Here is a 14,424-nt window from a genome sequence, read left to right on the forward strand (position 1 = left end):
AAATTATCTGTCCCCCACTGGCTTTGAGCTTAGGGACTATTTTCTCAGATGCTCTTACCTTACCCTAGTCAAAGGGTGAAAACATTCTGTCATTCCTTCATTGATTCATTTCGCAAATATTCATCAAGCATCTAATTTCTTTCAAACCCTGACCTTGGTGCTGAAAACCTAGATTGGTAATTAATAGTGTCTTCCTACTTCTCACTTTATGGAGTTTACATGCTAGTGTACAATTGGCCTAGTGAGGCTAATTGTCAAGCTACTTCCCTGGAATCAGGCTCTTATACAAAATGCCACAGCAGCTAACAATGATTGGACTCATCTAGTTCAGCCTGACATTCTCGAGAGACGTAGGGGAAATTTCTGATTCTTGGACCCCCAGAATCACTCACATTTCCATCCACAGGGACTCCTGGGTGCTTACCTATATCTATATCCCTTTTCCCAGCCTCCTCATCAGTGCCATGAGTACCCAATATACTTCCAATAAAACCCTCTTCTGTTTTGGTTTCCTGGTGTCAACTTTTACCGCTTGTAAGCAAAGAACCTCCATTGATTTAGGAGCTGCTTCTCAGCTTATCTGGTCACTAGGTTGGCTTGGGCACCTCATCTTACCAAAACCTGGACTGTTTCTTCTTTAATCGGTTTGATACAAACAATAAAACAACTAGTTAGAAATAACCAAATCCATGCTGTAGAAAACATTTCATGCAATTCAACACCCAACTTCCTTCTCCATCATTCTTCTCTCTCAACCCCCTGTAAAAACCAAGACTATCTAAAGCACAACTTTAATGACAGGTATGGGGTCTTCTCACTAGGATACTGATGCTGGCTGTCCTTAGGCAGTGGTGGCTAGGAATGTGTATGCCCTACTTCCTGCCTATCTTGGTTTCTTCTGTTTTAACTAATCCACTTCTCCATCCCTTAGTGACTGGCATGACTCACTGTTTGAAGCATGCTTGTACATGTTACTTAGTCACCATTTTGTATCAGTGCAAACATCCTAATGACTCTTCCTTCAGACTCTCTGTATAGTGATGCTTCAATCAGTGAGTCTGTGAGATGTGCCCCAAACACAGCCTATCTCCTTCGAAGCTGAACTTCAACTTGGCAACAGAAAACATAGATTGATTAGGTTATTTTAAGAGTCTAAGCAGATAATGCAAACAAATAATAATAGAAAGACATAAGGCAATATAAGATGGTGGCAGCCTACGAATCAGAGAGCATGTGCCCTGCTTACAGAACCAATCACCACTCAGCTGTTGCCATGCAGAAATGTGGGCCCAGGATGGCCAGATCGTCCCATTTTTCAAGAGGAGTTTTGAAATCTAGATTTGTAGGTAAAAATTTACCAATTTTTGGATGTTGGCAATGAGCCAAAAAGGAACTAATGCTTGAAGACCGAACAGACCGTGTTTATGGGCAGATTTTAACCTATGCATGGCCAGTTTTCAGTTCCAGGTCTTCCTTCATCTGTTCTGCAATACATCTCACAATGTATCAGCTTGCCGTGCTTCTGGCTACTTTCAGTTTTATATTTTGGTTCTTCCTTATTCTCTCACCTTGTTTGAACTGATAACCTTCATTCAGACCACTTGCTTTATGGTGTCGCTCTAGAAACTCCCCCAGGCTCTGATCCTTGGGTGTTCTTGACGTCATTTCAGGCCTGGGGATGGCTGGCCACGTCTTCCAGTCCCCAGCCTCTGCTTGAATGCTCTCCGTCACAGGGAATTTACTGCCCCCCATCAGCTGATTCCGTAACATGAAGCCATATAATGTAATGGAAAGCATGTGGATTTTGCAGTAAAACAAATACAAGTTCATCCCAGCTTGGTTACTTGGCCTGTGCAAGCCACAGTCTCATCCGTTCAACAAATAACTTGTTTCGGGAACGACGTGTGAGGACATGGGCCAGCCTACTGCCCCTTTCACATAGGAAGTAGGAGGGTCCTAGCTGTAGTTTCTCTTCCTTCTGTTATTTCCTGCCCATTTGCCCTGGGAATGCCCTCCTGAGTATATGTCAAATCTCACTTTCACATTGTAGTCTTTCAAAATGAAAAAAATCACGTTCATACCTCCCCATGTGTTCCCTCAGTGGAAATGGTCATTTCAAAGGCAGATCCCATAAGGGTATTAACCCCAATCACACCTGGATTCAAGCAAGATGAGGAGGTGTTTGTAGTCAGACAGACAGGGCCTTCTGGAAGCCTGTCTGAGGGGACTGAGGCTCCACCTGGGAATGGGGTTGTCTTAGGAAGGGGGTCTCAGGGGAAAGGGTTTCGTTCAGTTACAATGCTCCAAGTTGAGAGCGGGAGGTGGGAGTAGGGAAAAGGTCTTTCCCAGCACAGCCGGTGAGATTTGCGCTCCGGCACAGCACCTGTGGGCGCATGCCTGACTCTGTTAAGGAGAAGACAGTGCATCAAGAAATGAGTGAAGGAAGAAGAATGGTTACCAAAGGGGAAAGGGCGGGGTAGGAATAAATTAAGAGTTTGGGATTGACAGATATACATTACTATGTATAAAATAGATAAACAACAAAGACCTACTGTGTAGCACAGGGAACTATATTCAATTTCTTATAATAACTGATAATGGAAAAGAATCCGAAAAGAAAAAAGACGTGTATGTATATGTAAACAGAATCGCTTCACTGTACACCTGAAACTAACATTGTAAATCAACTACATGTCAATAGAAAATACAATAAAAAAAAAAAAAAAAAAAAAGAACTGAGTAAAAGAAGGATAAAAAGGAGCCATTTTGACTTTGTAAAACTCTGGGACCCAGGGCGGGATGGCTTGGACGCACATGAGACAAACGGAACTGGGCTGTGAGGGTAAGAGAGACAGTCTTCCCGCTGAAGTTTCGCTTCTCACCACCACCATCTCCAGCAGACAGACCCCCCTCAGGGGCAGAGGGGTACCGGCTATGTAATGCTTTACACATGAGACCTGCAATGATTGCTCTTATCCGGCTTGATGGTGTGTGGCTTATAGCGTCTGTGACTTGACAATCAAGTAATGAGCTATTGATGAGGGAAATGAACCCGATGACAGCCGAGGCTGGAGACTATTAACATATAAGCTTTTTCCTGCTGAACATTATCACCCAGGACTCTTTGATAATAGCTCATAATTATAACCACATTTATTGAGATGTTACTCTGTGCAGGGAGGGCTTTATATGGACTATTCCATGTAAGCCTCATAACTCTATGAGGACCGCATTGTCACGGTTCTGATTTACAGATGTGGAACGTGGGCAGATGAAAACAACACACTTCCACCAAGTGCTGGGAAAGGGGGGCTCAGGACACAGCCACTGCTAGAGAGTTTAAGAGACATTAGTACACAAGTGTCAGAGCACCCAGGGTTGCCTGAGCTCTGAGTGTCCTCAACAGGGATGAGGCTCAGGCTGGAAGCACCGTGGGTGAGGAGTCCCTAGAGATGGACGCTGTTCCTCTACTTGTCCGCGGCAAGAGGGAAAGGGCTGGGTCCACGCCTTCCAGACACTCATGCGGCTGTGAATCAGCCGGGGATCTCATTCAGTAGGTCTGGGGTGAGGCCCAAGATTCTGCATTTCTTAAAACCCCTCAGGGGATGCCAAAGCTGCGGGTCTACAGATCACGCTATGGGTAGCAAGGATCTAGGTGACTACGTAACAGAGGAGCTTTCAGTTAAAGAACTGACCTTGTTGGGAGGGAGCAGCCCAGCTCTGGTCTCAACTGGCTCTGCCAATGAGCTAATTCAGACCCACTGAACCAACTCGTTGCTACATAAGCAGACAGGACAGGAGGAGGGAAATGTGGCCCCATTGCCATCCACATGTGTCTCTCCTTGGTCCTCCAAATGAAGCTAAAATGCTTTCCTGTTACACAACTTTAAAAAAAAATTGCACATTAAATGTAGCAAAACCACAAAACTAATGAAGTTAATTTTTTAACGTCAGTTGAATGTGATGGTAAACATTAGATGTTTAATATTCTGGTAAATCAGCACCCATGAAGTGAACAGGATATAAATTACTGTAGCCAAGTTTCTTTTCATTTTAGCAATGCCGCTCTGATTTCTGGTGTGAACTAACTGCAAACCTTATTTTTGCTCAGCTCATGATGCTGTTACTCAACCTCTGCTTGATACCATGGCATCCTTTATCTGTTATGCTCACCTCTCTAATTTTTGCATTAGCCCGTGACAGTTAAAATCATATGTGATTGCTTTCATGATGACAAATCAAAATCTTCACTTAATAATAACATCAGAAGCTAAAGTCTTCTTTCATGAAAGTTCCCTTCAATTGCAAAAATGAATCTTTTATTTCTGCCAAAATAATTCTAACTGAAAACAAGAACCAGAAGATGCAAAATTACGTGTCATCTTGTTCGTTAATTTTTTAAACCAATTTTTAAAACCTTTACGCTTTTTCTTCCATCGGAACAGTGTGTTTTTACTTCCTACGTCTTACTGTGAGAATATAGGTACAATGTCAGTTCTGCTTTCTGTCTCTACCTCCCAACTTCTAAATTGTTAACTTTCACAAGGTCAAATTTATAATACATACATTTGGTTCTAAAATGGTAATTAGTCCTCTGAGCTTTATCAGTAGGTTGATTCTGAAAATTGAAAATCAATAGTGATTTCATTATCATGACTGTTTAAACGTGGTTCACAACACAGCCATACTCTCTACGATTAAATGTTCTTTCTCGTATGACTTTTTGCCTGGGATTCAATTTTTATTTTTTTGGACTTTAGGCATATTTTAAATTTTGCTCAACCTCACCTACAAATTTAATGTTCTATTAAGTCCTCCTGTTTCCCTGGACAGTCCCTCTTGGGGCTTGCTTGTCTGATAATGTCTTTATTCTCCCATCCTATTTATTGATAGTTTAGCTATGTACGGAATCCTAAATTGAAATGGTTTTCGCTCCAAAAGCCAAAAGCTCCTAATGTCTAGAGTAGCTGATGGGTAATATGATGCCGACTTTTTGTTTTCATTTTGAAATTTTTTCCCTTCTTTTTTGCTTTCATGGATTCCCTTTTTTCCTAGATATTCTAGCATTTCATGGGAAAGTACTAAGTGGGATTTTGTCTTTGTTTTAATTCATTGTGGGGCATTAGGCGTACACTTTGAATCTGAATATTAAGTCCTTCAGTTCTGGAAACCTGTCCTCATTACTTCTTTGACACTTTCCCCGTCATCTGTCTCTTGGTCAGATGTTTGATGCTCCGGCACTGACCCTCTGGGTTTCTTTCTCGTATTTTCCACGTCTTTGTTTTCCTGTTCTACTTCTGAGAGATTTCCCAGGTCTAATTTTCCAACTTTTCTATTGAATTATTTTCTATTCTGACCAATGTATGTTTACTATCCAGGAGAAAATTTCCTTGTGGGTGTTTATTCAATTTTCACTGTGTCTTATCCTTGTTTTAATGTTTCCTCAAATTTCTCCTAAAACACACATTAGAATTTGGGGGAGTTCCCTCCTGTTCTTTGCATGATTCCTGTTTCCTCCAGAATAGTGTTCATTTTAATGTCTCTCTTCCATGTTGGAGGGGCCCCCACTTGAAGACCATTGAGTCTTCATGCTCGAGTGCAAGTCAGTTAAGCCTGATGAGGACCCTGGGGCATGGATGGACCTTGTTCATATTGCCAATGTGCTCTAAGTGAGACGAGTTTGGGAAAGAAGGTAAACCCCTACCTGGTGAGCCCCTAAATGATAAAATGTACAGGACATTTCTCTGGAGCCCTCCAGTTTCTCTGGAAGAGAATATTCTTTTTCAAAAAAGTACTGGAATAGAAGCCTGGCTTCCAAGAATTATGCCCTCCTGAGAGAAGTGGGCTTGACTGTTTCGTATACAGACTTTTGATTTACCACCTTGTTTTCTATCACACAGTTGTAATCCTCACCCTCTTTTATAACTTATATTTCATAGTGCCGAGACCATTAAATACATGGAAGGACATACTGGCTCCCTCTTCATTTGAATCTCCTTATTGTGGGTACTCTGGGTACTCTGGGCTATGGCTTCCTTGATTCTGCTTCGTCAGTTTTCAATTCTTGTATATTATCCATCTTCCAGAAATTTGATGAAACCATTCCTCTGACATCTCTCTTTTTATCTTCTTATCACTGAGTATTTAGACATTCTTTTCACTTCTAACCCATAATTTTATTGAAATATTGGAAGAGAGAGGGAATAAACTCATGTGGTCAAACAGCCAACTTCAACCAGAAGTCATTATTATTACTTTGGCATTGGAAATGCCAGTCTACTGACAGCCTGATCTGCCTACCTAGGTCTTTAAAGGTAAATGCTGCCTTTAATTGGCACCCATGATTACTTGATGCCAATGAAATTATAAACCACATGCAAAAACAATACTTGAGCATAAGGATATATATGTCAAACAAGATGGTATTTCCTGTAAATAACAGGTGGCCTCAGCTCAGTCTGTTTAAACAATAAGGAAATGTATTACCTCACATATCATTAAGTCAAGGAGAGGCAGGGCCTATAGTAAGTAAAATCAGGACTCTGTTTACATTTTTGAGATTTTGTTGACTGCTTTTCGCTGTATGTGGACTCATATTGGCTTCCATGTGGTGACAAAATGGTTTCCTGTGTGTACACAGATGACTTCCTGCGTGTACACGGATGACTTCCTGCGTGTACACGGATGACTTCCTGCGTGTACACAGGATGGCTTCCTGCATATACACAGATGACTTCCTATGTCTACACAAGATGGCTTCCTTCATGGTCACTAGAGGCAACTAGGGAAACTGGTTTTACTTTTTTGTAAACTGTGAATGACAGAGGGGAAAAAAAATCTTTCCCCCAACCACAAAATAATAAGTCATCCTGGCAATCTTAAGCCTACCCCACACTTTTAAGTCACTAGGGAATGCTAGTTTACTTAAATCTGGGCTCCTGAAACAAGTATTTGCGAGGAAAATAGGATTGCCATGATTTACATAAAGAAACCAGAATCTGCCTTGAGAACATGGGCAGAGTAGGGCATGGAAATACCTGAAGAAAAGATGAGGCTTTGAATAGATGACTGGGAAGTAGGACACAAGATAGGTAAGCAACAGGGCCTACCATTGGTGGATGATCCATGACATGCTTCTTTTTTAATGATTATTAATGCCAACATGGCAATGTACCAATTCAAAACCCTCACAGACAACTCTCAGGCACCTGAAAACACATTTATGAAATGCCTCACCTCCCTACACTGCACTATTTCTCCAGATGTGAGCCTCCCCATCAATCACCCTCTCTCTGCTCCCCACAGAGAGCAGACTCACCTTAATGTGCCCTCTGAGATAAGAGTTGTCTGACTGATCTTAATTGCCAATCCTGAGAAGAGAGTGCCCAGCAAAGGTTTTGAGTCAGCTTGGAGGTAAAGCCACGATGCTGCCCCAACCCCAGTGACGTTTGAAAAAGAATGACTGTTATTACCATTCTCCAACACTGCCTTTCCTTTCTATTGCCAAACTTCAATTTACAGTCTATGCTCAGTTCTTCATCATGCTGCTATCTGCCTCCACCTCCCACATTAATACTCTGTGTGCAAGTAATCCATCTTCCAATGTATCACAAAAGTGTCAACCGTGCTGGGTTCATCCAGGCAATATTAAAGTTCAATTAAACTAGAAACTTGCAGAGTAAGTGAATGTTATCTTACGTTTGGCCCAAGATTAATTTCTCATACTTTGAAGGTCCAAGTTTTGTTAGTAAAATCAGAAAAATTATGTAGCTTGGGAAAACTGAGGTCAAATTTGGGCAACGTTGCTTTTATGCCACACACATTCCTGAATGTCTACTATGAAGAAGCAACTGGATGAGGCCCTGAGGGAGACCTAGATGTTCTCCACCCACAGAGGAATGTCTGAAATAAAGTTTCCCAGGACACAGACCACTGAGATGGAGGTCTGTTAGAGGCGCTCTTAGAATTAGAGCCTGTAAAGCAGTGAGTGAAGAAAAACTGATAAAAGGAAGAAGTTGAACAACAGTGCAGTTGTAGCAAAGGCCTGAGATCATCCCTCGGGAGCTCTGGATGGGGGGAATGGCTTTTTATCATTATCTTGAATGGAAGCGAGGAAGCCAGGCCTCTGTGCCCCTACTTGACCAGACACTGGAATTTCACTGTTCCTGAGGAAAGGTCATAACTTTTGGCAAGGCAGCTTCCTTCAGCTGAAAACAAGACTGGCAGAGTGACTCAGCTAGGAGCAGCCAGGAGCCAACACTCCCAGAAGCTGAGGAATGAGTGGCTTGGTTCTGAGGGGAATCTGGCCAGTTCACCACTGTATCCACTGCAGGTCATGGAGGTAAAGAGAGAATTATAAGGTACATGTCTTTCCAAATACATGGCAACAAAAGACAAAATATAAAAAGTAATTAGTAAAGATGTACATTCATATAAGATATAAAAAATAAAAATTAATTCATATACTTGACACATTGCCCTAGTATGAACTTTTCTTCATGGTCACAAGATGGGTCCTTAACAGCAGTAAGATGACTTGTTATAGTAATTAGAGCAACAGGCTTCCTTATTTGTATTCTGTGAGAGTGAGAAGGAAAAATTAACCTCTCCTTGAACCACAAAATAAAAGTCCTACCCTCCAATCTGTGTCACACCAGTCCCCAAGGGTAATTATCAGTAGAGCAGAAACTGATGGTGGTAAAGGAGCAGTCACAAGGCAGCCGGGAGTTTGGCTCCTGCAAGAAAATGGAGACTAAACATTCCCCAAGACAGGAAGGGGACAAGAGCCAAGACTACTGCTCGAGCCCAGGAGCTAGACTATCTTTCCCCACCTCTGAAAGAAAGCTGAAAAAGCTGAGACTTACGACAATGAGACAGTGAGGCAGGCAGGAGGGAGTAAACACAGCCTCTACCCAAAACTTGGACCCACATCTCAGTGGCTCAGTGGCTGCATCTCTGTGAGTCCAGTATTATCAACAATTGCTCTAAAACAACAAGAGAAGACTTGGGGTCCTGGACCAGGGGTCACATGACCAGAGGTCACGAAGAGCCAGCTGCAAATGTGGTGAGTAGGGAGGAGTCAGCATAGAGAAGAAGAGGAGGGAAAAAAGGTTTTCACTGGAGACAAGACAACAATACAAAATAATAAAGCATGCAGTGAGAGCTAATGTTAAGGAAGAAATCCTATAGAATCCATCATGAACAATCAGCAAGGAATGATCATTAATGAAAATAACAATAATGGAAATAATAGAATAATCTGAAGTTAACATTTAAGTAATATGTTCCAGAGAGTGACATCAGCATCATGGTGGCATAAGAAGTCCTTCATTTTTGTGCCCTCCCCACAACAACAAAGATTAAGTATCCATCTATGGGCCAAATGCCTTTAGGGAGCTGTGGGATCCAGCACCACATGCTAAGGGGCCTGGGAGGAGCCTCACCCCACCTTTTGTCAGATAATTGGCAGGTAGACCTTGGTCTTGGCTGTAGACTCTGCAGTGGCCCATGGAATGGCTCCAGTCCCTCTCAGACACAGTATGTGAGCCCCTGGAAAACAGTCTTAGATAATCCCCCACAGATGAGAGAGCCTTTATGGAAGTCCAGGTTTCAAGAGGAAAGGTTCCAGCACACTGTCGGAGCAAACAAAACAAAACAAAACAAAACAAACAACAACAACAAAAAACTGAGTTTGGATGCATCATAGTGGGTAAGTGGAACAGTTTTAGTGAATGGATAAAGAATATGTGGGAGGTATTATTCAGCCATGAGAAGGAAGTAGGCAAGTCCTGCCATTTGCAAACAACTTGGATGGACCTTGAGGACATTATGCTAAGTGAAATAAGTCTGACAAACAAAGACAAATACTGTGTGGTATCACTTATATACGGAATCTAAAAACATTGGAAACAGAGTGTAGAACTGTGGTTACCAGGAGTTGGGGAGGGAGTTGAGGTCGGGGGTGGGGTGGAGAATGGGGAGATGCTGATCAAAGGGTTCAGATTCCAAGTATAAGACAAATAGGTTCTGGGGATCTAATATACAACATACTGATTATAGTTGATAATACTGTACTATATACTTGAAAGTTGCTAAAGAAGTAAATCTTAAATGCTCTCACAACACACACAAAAATGATAATCATATGATGAGATGAAGATGTTAGCTAAGACTATGGTGGTAATCATTTTTGCAATATAAGTGTATCAAATCAACACTGTATACCATAAACTTCCACAATGTTATATGTCAATTTTATGTCATTAAATCTGGGGGGAAAAATGAAAATCTAATTATTAATTAATGAATGTTCCATATCCTTGAAAGAAAAAAAAGGAGGCAATAACAAATAACATTACTTTTTAAAACCCAAGAAGTTATGAGGAGACACAAATGGTTATAAATGTACATTAAAAAGCATCTCCTAGAAATGTTAGAAATGAAAAATATGGTCATTAAAATTTTTAAATCAGTAGATGATATAAACACTAGACTGGATATAATTAGCAAGAATTGGTAAGTTGAGAGTATTACGGAGACAGCAGTAAAATGCAGAGAGGTAAAAATATTTTTTCATTGAACAATAATTAAGAAACATAGAGAGTAAATTGATAGTCTTCAAAGTATGTCTAACAGAAAAAAATTTAAGTATAGAATATGAGTGGCAGAGTAGAAATATTTAAAAAGATAACGGCTGAGAATTTTCCAGATCTGCTGAAATATGCACCAAATCCAGGTAGTATAAATGAAAATGAATGCACATCCAGACACAGCCTAGGGAAATTTAAGGACATCAAGAAAAAAATCATCTTCACGTTACCAGAAGGAAAATAGATTACCCACAAAGAAATGACAATTACATTGTCAGCAGACTTCTCACCCACAACCATTAATGTCACAAGGCAATGGAGTGATCTATCTTCACAGTGCTGAGGGGAAATAACCATAAACTATAGTTTCATATCTGGCTAAATGTAAAGGCAAAATAAAGGCATTTTCAAATATACAATGATTAAAAGAATAAACTGCCTACAGATCCTACTGGATACTTGTAGAAAGATATATAAAAAGTCACAATTCAGGAAGAAAGAGATAATTTTAGATAATTTTTGAGCTGGATCAGGCAGTGAGTAAATTAACATTTATTGAGCATCTACTGTATGTATGGGACAGTGGGCTTCACACTGGAGGTAGATGATCCCTGCCTTAGAGTTTATAGTCTAGCTCTAAAGGACTAAGTCAAGGAGTATCTCAGGCAGCAGGAATGGAGGGTACAAAGGTATATATGGGCATGACAGCACACAGGTTGTCACAAGGATAAGTAGTCAGGAGTTGAGGTCAAAAGGCTCATGGTTGAAAGCACTGAAACTGGAAAGACCGATTGAGGCCAGGATGTTCTTACAGGCAATGGGGATCCACTAACAGCTTTTAAGAGTGGTTAAATCCTGGTAATTTCAGTTTGGTACCAACATGATGGCAGGGGTTGTTGAAAACGAGCATACAGAACGTGTGAATCCCCAGACTCTCCTTCCAGGGAGAATAAAGTTAAAACTCTCTATGGAGACATTTAAAGGATGTCAGCCCTTTTCTTCACATCACTTAATGCATCTCAATCTTTCCAGTTCTACTTATTGACTGTCTTTATATTTTGATGCTGTGGATCAGAAAGGGAGAGAGTGAAAAAAAGGATAAATCCCAAATAAAATAGCAACAAACCAAAATAAAAAGGTAAACCCCTGACCTTTAGTCAGTTCTGCTTTCTGAAGAAAGATGTGCACATGAATTTGTTTCCCTAGCTACCAGGCTGAAAAATAGAAGATGCGGTATTTGGTAATTTTATGGCTATTAGAATGATAAAGTGTCATGAAAGTTATTGCACTTTAAGGCAGTATTCTGCCTCATGCACAGGCTCTGGGGAGCAGGAAAAGATGGGGGAGACATCATCATATGCAGAAATAGTTCATGGGTTTATAGGTCATTTTAGGAAAGTTCTGTGTGACCAGGCAAGATGCTAGTCAGCAGTGGTTGTACTGTATGCGATGCTCTCAGCAATCAGCCCACAGGTAGCTCCTCTGAAGGTAAATACAATGTAATGAATCCAATACTGGAGCTTCTTCATCCAAAAGGACATAAAAATGGCCGATTTGATTTTGTATTGGGGAAAAAGACATGGCAACATACCCAATGTAGCCAACATACCAACACAGCCATGAAGGCACCTTTTCAGGGATACACAGGAGCTTTCAAAAGGTAACGTGAAGGACTAAGGAGAGTTTGACATTGTAAATGGCTGGGGAATTGGAATGCTTCATTTCTGTCTAGGGAAACGAATTTTCTACATTTTGAAAATTATAAATTCAGTTATTGTAGTTGAATGGGAAGAAATTTAAGGGAAGTACTTTTTATAAAGCTAAAAGTTGTCTTTATAGGTAATCTAATCCAACCTTTGGAATCCAAGTACATCCTAATTATATTCACAAAAAAAGGGGGTGGGTATGCCAACCATTGTGATGGCCTTCTCCACGATTCCATTTGGCAACGGAATATCTTTTCTTGTAGTCCCAAGGGACTTGAGTAGATTACTCAACCCCCCACCTATCTTAGGCAATACCATAGGGAAACCTTATCAGATGCAAGCCTGTCATTTAACAATGTCAACCATGCCTACTCTGTTTGTAATCTATCTCACCATTGGGTAAGTCTTCCTAACATTTCAATATGTTGACCTGGCTAATATTCTCTAGCATCTACTGGTTTATATGCTCCAAAGGCCCCCACTGCCTTTGGATTCAAACAAAACCCCTTAGAATAACAAATATACCTCCTCTGGTCTTTCCCCCCATGCATCCTTCCCCAGATTACTCTCTGGACTCACATTCTTTCACTGCATCACAAGCATTCTGTGGCAGCGTCATCACAAGAACCATTCATGCTCTTCAGGACATGCCACTCTTCCTTGTCATCTGTCTCAGATGGCCCCTGAGTTAGCTCAAGGGATGAGGGGGTGAGAACTGCATTACCCAATCCTTCCTAACCCAGTCCCACAAACAGATAAATTAAGTGCTCATTACTCCCAGATTCTTGAAACCAAGGGGTGGTCAAAGAAAAGTGTTGGAAATGCACCCAACCATCTTCCCTTGTCTACGCTGAAGGTGTGCTCTGCTGAGATGCTGATAGCTGACAGTAGACAAGATGTTTCTTACTGATTTCTCTTGGGCTATGGCTTCACTATGGCTGGGCCCCTGACTTCAGCAGCTTTTTTAAGAGGAAGATCAAAACAGTCAGGTCCAGAATTGAAGCAATAGCTGAACAAGCATAACGTGCACGAAAATTAAATTAACAAGTCAAACACACACACACACACACACACACACACACACTCTTACTATGATCAAGGCTCTGCCTTCCACCATCTTTTCACTCTATACCTGTTATTTATCCTTGTTCCAAATGCTCCAAGTTTGATTATCAGAATATAAATTCACCTCCTAACTATCTTGTTAACTCTTAAATCAAACACATTAGAAGTAGCAGCCTATTTCTTGAGTCAACCATTTTATCCTGATAAATGGAAAAAAGAAGAAAATAAAAAAAGAAGCTGATGGTATTGAACACAAGGTTTTGACTTGCTTCTTCACTCACAGGACACTTCCAAACCTAAAACTTTTCCTTTTTCTCACAATTTCCTAGTTTTCCAAGTCAGAGTAATCATAACAATTTTTGAAGACATTTCACTGTGTGGTCTTACAGCTTACACATATTTCTTCTTCTAGCTGTTAATTACACTTAAAAATAAATATGCATGTGTTAAAGAGCTAACAATGAACTCCTTCTAAATGTTAATAATCAGATTTAAAATACTATACTTATTGCAAAAAAGGACTTAAATAAATAAAACAATGAGGTATAATATATGTCTTCCTGCATCCCAACTTTAAACCACATCTGCCTTGAAAGGTATTCAGTATTTCTCCCATAAACCTTAACTATGCTTCAAGGCCAGGCTTCTCTTCCACCTCCTTTCCGAATCCTTTCTTCAACCCTCCAGATGGTGGTGTAACAAGGGGTAGGAATGGTCATCTCCAAAAGAGAGAAGTATTTGGTCACTGATGTTATTCAGAAATTGCCAGCATACAGTGATAATAGAAAGTAGATTGATTTTGAGTTGGTTTTATTATTGCTTTTGAATTTTCTATAATTGCCTGCACCCAGGTCAAACTTCTCCCCACCTCCTCTACCCAACGTTGGTAAGCTATTTCCAAATGGAAGTGATACCTACCTTCTTTTTTTTTAATCTCTGCTTTCTTTTATACTACTTTTATATAATAACAAATGTTGTCCTGTGTGGAGATTTGTGTTTGTATTTTATCATAAGCCATTTGAGATCAGGTATCACGTCTTTTCCATCCCCCCCCCTCCGTGGTC

The 14,424-nt window shown here is 40.6% G+C and overlaps 1 protein-coding gene across 6 annotated transcripts in view; it reads right to left on the reverse strand.

Annotated features, from left to right (window-relative positions):
• Nucleotides 1–14,424, reverse strand: part of LOC123618550 (uncharacterized) — a 212,268-nt gene that overhangs the window by 42,668 nt on the left and 155,176 nt on the right. The window lies entirely within an intron of this gene.

The sequence above is a fragment of the Camelus bactrianus genome, chromosome 18 (genome assembly GCF_048773025.1).
Source record: "Camelus bactrianus isolate YW-2024 breed Bactrian camel chromosome 18, ASM4877302v1, whole genome shotgun sequence".
In the NCBI taxonomy this organism is placed as follows: Eukaryota; Metazoa; Chordata; class Mammalia; order Artiodactyla; family Camelidae; genus Camelus; species Camelus bactrianus.